The sequence below is a fragment of the Clupea harengus genome, chromosome 25 (assembly GCF_900700415.2).
Source record: "Clupea harengus chromosome 25, Ch_v2.0.2, whole genome shotgun sequence".
In the NCBI taxonomy this organism is placed as follows: domain Eukaryota; kingdom Metazoa; phylum Chordata; class Actinopteri; order Clupeiformes; family Clupeidae; genus Clupea; species Clupea harengus.
Window position 1 is genome coordinate 4,675,819 of NC_045176.1, and position 6,000 is coordinate 4,681,818.

General features: G+C 46.7%; 1 protein-coding gene across 2 annotated transcripts in view; it reads right to left on the bottom strand.

The window, feature by feature from the left end:
- agap3 (ArfGAP with GTPase domain, ankyrin repeat and PH domain 3) overlaps positions 1 to 6,000 on the bottom strand; it is an 88,297-nt gene that overhangs the window by 40,328 nt on the left and 41,969 nt on the right. The gene's annotated exons all lie outside the window — the stretch shown is intronic.

The window sequence follows — 6,000 nt, forward strand, 5'->3', positions numbered from 1 at the left end:
CTGTTATACTTCCAAAGGGATATATTGTGAAGGGTATACCCGTGGTTGATTTTTCAATTATATTTGATGATCTCATGCATAATCCCGAAGAAACCAACATACTGCCACTGTTTCAACTAAAGGATGGTCCTACATTTGTATCAAGCAAAGCAAGGCCAAGCTGTCCTTATGTCTGTGTACACGTCCTCTCTGTCACACTAGCCTCTCTGCTGCACACAGTCTTTCTGCTACCACAGGGCCATCACCCTCTTGTTGTGTTCGTCTTCGCTTGCTACATGTGTAAAGCACTCCTCCTCCTCCTCTCTCACTCCTCTAGCATCCTCCCCCTTCCCTCCCTCCCTCCCTCCATCTCCCCCTCCTTCTCTGTGTCTGCCTCTAATTAGCCCTTAATTAACAAGATACACTCTGAACGGTAATTAGCTCGCCTCATCCCTCTGACTGCCGCCATCCATCTCTCCTGGCGGCGGCTGTTGCTCTCTCCCTGCCTCCCAATCAGGCAGCGCCGCGGACGCCCGTCACCTTTTATTAATTCATGGCCCGGCTGTGCCGTGTGGGGTCCTTGCTCCCCCTGTTTCTGGGTTGCCCGTTGCCCCCACCACCCCTTATCGCCCCCACCACCCCTTATCCCCCCCCCCCCCCCCCCCCCAAAAAAAAAACAACCATACAGACTTCACCAGCTACACAGACTTCATAAGTATTTCTAAATTGTCCCGAGTTTTAATTGTCACCGACTCCGTGTGAAAGTGTCTCTCATACAGGATGGCACGTCACGCAGCCATAAATCAAGCGAGCAGAAAGCACAACGAGCCCGCGCCTGTGATGGATGTGCTGTGGATGTCTGACGGGCATGTTTGCCTCTGCATATTCACATAGATTTCCGTTTCGTGCTTAAACAATGCACACATGCAAGAAACCTATTAAAAAAAAAAACAAAAAAACTAAACAAGAATACAGTGTTCATGTTTGAAACAATGACAAGTGGATATGGAATACTTTTCTTGTGAGCGGTTTAAATTGAGTAACACACAGCTACCCTGCCAGTACCCTGCCAGAGGTTTGTAGTTGAATATAAATGGCTGAGTATAAAAGTGCACCAAAGAGACGAGTCTAGGGCAGCTGCACCCTGTATTCAGTCTCCCAGAGAGACAAGTCTAGGGCAGCTGCACCCTGTATACAGAGTCTCCCTCTAGTACGACTGATAGGCTACAGTTTAAATGTTTAGTCTTCATTCCTAACAGGCCAACATGCTAAGTGTCTTTCCTCAGGCTGCATCCTCGTGCATAATTACAGTATTCCTGCTGGATACGCTCTCAGATCTGATGATATTTATCTAAGAAATAATTACATCAAAGCCTTAGCTCATGCATAGTCTTTACAACTCACTAAGTGAGATAAAAAAGAAAAAAAACATCATGATATCTTAATTCCAAAAAGGAAAACACACACCGAATGCAAGCTGCCGTCGTCTCCTTTTATTTTATTTTTTTTCACTCTTGTAATTACTTGAGATTTTTGTCACATTGTCACTTGAGATTGTTGTCAAGTTAATTCTGGCTAATAACCGTGAGCGGCCCAGTTAGATAAACCAAGCAACACTCTTGTAAGGATAACGTGTCCCAGCCATTAGCGAGAGTAATAAGTGTGGCAAATTCACATGATCATGTCTAATTAGTATCAGTAATTATCTTGTTGGGCCCGGGAATATTAATCTTTCATTCCCCATAGGGGTAGGCGCTCCGTCACAGCGGGCGGGGGAGAGAGCAGCGGCGGCGTGCTGCGGAGCGAGCGCTAAATTAGCAACCTCAAATCAGTACAACAGGGGGAGGGGCAGGGGTGAGCTCCAGGAAAACAACACATTAAACACGAAGAGAGAGAGAGAGAGAGAGAGAGAGAGAGAGAGAGAGAGAGAGATAGAGAGACCGAGAGAGAGAGAGCGAGAGAGAGAGACCGAGAGAGAGAAAGATAGCCATAGTTATAGGCAAATGGGATTATGCAAAGAGGGTAGCAGAAGACTAAGAGACAATGGCATTGATGTTTGTGCTGGTGAGAGAAAATTAAATGTTTTGGAAATGTTTATAAAACAAAGACCTTGACCCAACTAACCTGGAACTGACCTGAAGAACTTAAAATTAAAAAAAGAAATAGCTTGTTTTTACATCAATCATGCTGCTTGATTGTGAACTTCACATAGGAATTCAATATAATACAAAGAGGACTATCGTTTCATATTATTCACTATGTGTATTGTTAAACCCACATGTGAGGGAACTGACTTTTCGGTTGTGCAGTAATACATCGGCATAGCACATGCATCCCATAGTCATCAACAACCATCAAATATCACTCATCCCAACCGTGTCAACACCCCAGTGAATGAATGCTGCAGCAGCACCACTTTTTTTATCATGAAAATGACACTTCTGAAAGCTATTTCACACATGCATGCAACTGTGAAGGCATTCAACATTCAACAATCACAACGCCAACAGCCCACACACAAGCAACAAAAGGCTGCCAAAGGCAAAAAACAATGAAGCTGTTCATTTTAAGGGGTAACAGAAGACAAAAAGATTGAGAATCATGTACTGCCTACACTCGTTTGCTGTTATAAAAACGGAAAAATAAATCTCAATTTTACCCCCCCAAAAAAAAATATATAAAAAAAATAATAAAAACTATTAAGGGTCGAAAAAACTTCCACTTTGTAATGACCCCTTCTAGTGCTTGACAATTAAATAAGGAAATCAAGAATTGGGAAAAGAACAAATAGCAGTGCACGGCAACTTAACTTGCGTTAAGAATTCTGCAATCATCTCTAATTGTCAAATCTGATGCTAATGATTAATGAATTAAACATGTCTCTGCCAATTAGTCCCTCGAGAACAATTCTGCATAAAGACGCTGATAATGTAATTAAATGGCGGGAATAATCAGCCCCAAGCGCGGGCCAGGGCACTGTACAACCCGTACCCTGCCACTTCTATCGATTGGCGGGACATGCTGAGAGCGGCTTGAGCGGAGGGGCTGGAGCCGCGGGTTGTGCGGCTTGTGCCTGAGGGCTCAGTCTAACCCTAAAGCCCATTAATGAGGGCTCAGTCTAACCCTATAGCCCATTCATGTGGGCTCAGTCTAACCTAAAGCGCATTCATGTTTACATTTACATTTAGTCATTTAGCAGACGCTTTTGGTCCAAGCGACGTTACAAGGGCAGAGAACAGTCAAGCTAAGAGCAATAAAAAAGCATGGTGTACAATAAATACTAACTTTTACATGAGAATTAGAAAAACAACAACCTAGAAAAGAGGAAAAAGAAGTGCAGGATGTAACTGTGAAGTGCAAGTTAAGCGCTAGTCAGGTGCCAGTTAGGAGGGAGGTGCTCTCTGAAGAGTTGGGTCTTCAAAAGCTTCTTGAAGGTAGAGAGGGACGCCCCTGCTCTGGTAGTACTAGGCAGTTCGTTCACCAACGTGGAACTACAAATGAAAATAGTCTGGATTGCCGTGCTTGCACGGACGGCAGTGCAAACGACGCTCACTAGACGACGCGAGCGTCCTGGGGTGTAACATTTGCCCTTACAAGAGCATTTAGGTAGGTGGGAGCAGAACCAGTAAGCACTCTGTAGGCAAGCATAAGTGACTTATAATGTGGGCTCAGTCTAACCCTAAAGCCCATTCATGTTACGAACAGGTTTAATAACAAGCCCCAACGCATCAGAAATCAACTGAGGATTGAATAGGAATTGGGGAATTGAATAGGGGATTTCAGCCCGAGTTCAGCCGAAGTTTGGATGCCTTGTTCAAAGTTACGTTTTCCACACTTTTCCAGCACATGAAGATAGGAGGCTGCTGTGACAGATGTGTGGCTTTATAAATTGTAGTTTGGTTTTTATTTTACATGACTAGAACGTTCTTCAATACATGATGAAATCGAAAGTACAGGCTCAAGCAACCAATTTAAAAACTCACTTGACCAAAAGACCAAAGTGTCAACAACACCACAGAGATCAGGGACAGGCCATCAAAGCACCCACAGACTAAACTCATTGCATCTCAGCCATAACAACACCATTGCATCTCAGCCATAACAACACCTGCTCCAGACACCCAAACTATATACAAGCACTTCACCTATTTAAATCTGTTGGAATAAAAAGTGTATGCTTGTGTTTGTGTGTGCTCTGTGTATGTGTGTATGTGAGAGAGCGGAGTGCAGTGGACGCGATAGGGCTACTAAGTGGAGGCGATGGATTAGCGAGGACCAGTGTCAGCGTCTCATTCCTCTGGCTGCCCCCACACCCCCTCCCCTCCCCTGCGAGGGCTGATGAGCCGTGGCGAGACCTGACCCTTCTGTAGAGCCGCTGCCATTACATACAAGTGGGGGGATAATGAGGGCTGCATGCTAATGTGGCCTGGGGCTGCACGGCATCGGCTGAGGACGGAGACCCTCAATCTGGCGGCTCCTCGCTCCTTCATACGCGAGGAACACTCTGGCCGATATACGCTCAAGCACTCACGCAAGCACGTCTGCATATGCTACTTTTACACCCACTCACTCACTTTCTTTCTTTTCTCTCTCTCTCTCACACACACACACTCACACACACACACACACGCACACACGCACACACGCACACACGCGCACACACACACACACACACACACACACACACACACACACACACACACACACACACACACACACACGGTGCAGCACATGACCCATGACCCAAAGCCTAAGCCCAGGTTTCTCTGAATCTCAAAACTGAGCCACGAGTAGTTTTCCAACTTTATTGATGAGCCCATCCAATCCTTCTCAGTACAACTAATCTGTGGGTGTCACTGGTCAAATAACCATAAAAAAGGGGCAGGAAATCAGCACCCGTTAGAGCTAGGAGAAAGCCCAGCGATCTACCCAACACCTACACTTCTGCTGCATACCAGAGAGAAATCACCAGTCGCCAGCACACACACACACACGCACACACACACACACACACACACACACCACACACACACACACACCCGCGCAGACACACACACACACGCACACACGCACACACACACGCACAACACACACACACACACACACACACAGCTCCAGCAAGGCGTCTCGGCGAGGTCTCACCCATCCGGTGCGGACGGCTCTGATTAAAAGTGATGGGGAGGGCCATTAGTGCGGGGGCATTATGGATCTGTCGCGGAGTGACACAACTGGATGCGCGCCTGCCGAATGATCATATTTAAAACGGTTCCACTGAGTACTTAGCAGAGGGATTACATCAAGGCTCATGTAGACAGACTCTTTTACTCACAAGACACATGCACTCATTCATTTGCTTTCCTCTTTGCCTCCTCTCTTCTCTCTCCCTGCCTCTCTCTCTCTCTTTTTTCTGTCTCTACCAGCAATCATAATGGTCTTTAGGAAGAGGGAGAGTGTGTTGTGAGGGGTAAGGGGTGGGGGGTGGGAGTGAATGAATTACTGGCATAGGGAAAAGACAGAGCTCAGCGACGGCCGCTGTGAATGAAAAATTACCCCTTTGTTCGCTCTCATCAATTGCATGCCTAATGAAATCAAAATCAGATTGCATAATCAAGTGCAGGCCCTCCACTCGGCTGGCACCCGCTGGGATCTGAAACCTTTTCTCTCTGGAGTGGAAATTAACACAATTTTCCCCTGGCGAGGCTCTCTGATATGGTGACGAGAGGCCTGGGGTGGGGGTGGGGGGGGGAGAGGGGGAGAGGGGGAGAGGGGGGGGCTGACCATAGTCCACACAAAAGGTCCACTTCTGATTGGTCTCCACTTGCCAATAAATCTCACATATCCGAGAAGCGACAGACAGCCGAAGCTGAAGCAGACCATGTACAGGGCTTAACAAAGGCTCTGGCCGGGAGGATGAGGAGGGGGAATTGCAGTGAATTAAAAACCATAATAATAATGGGAGGCAGGGGGCCGGGAGCTTTGGATGCCAACCTGTGGCAATTCACCCAAGGGGCCGTGGGCAAA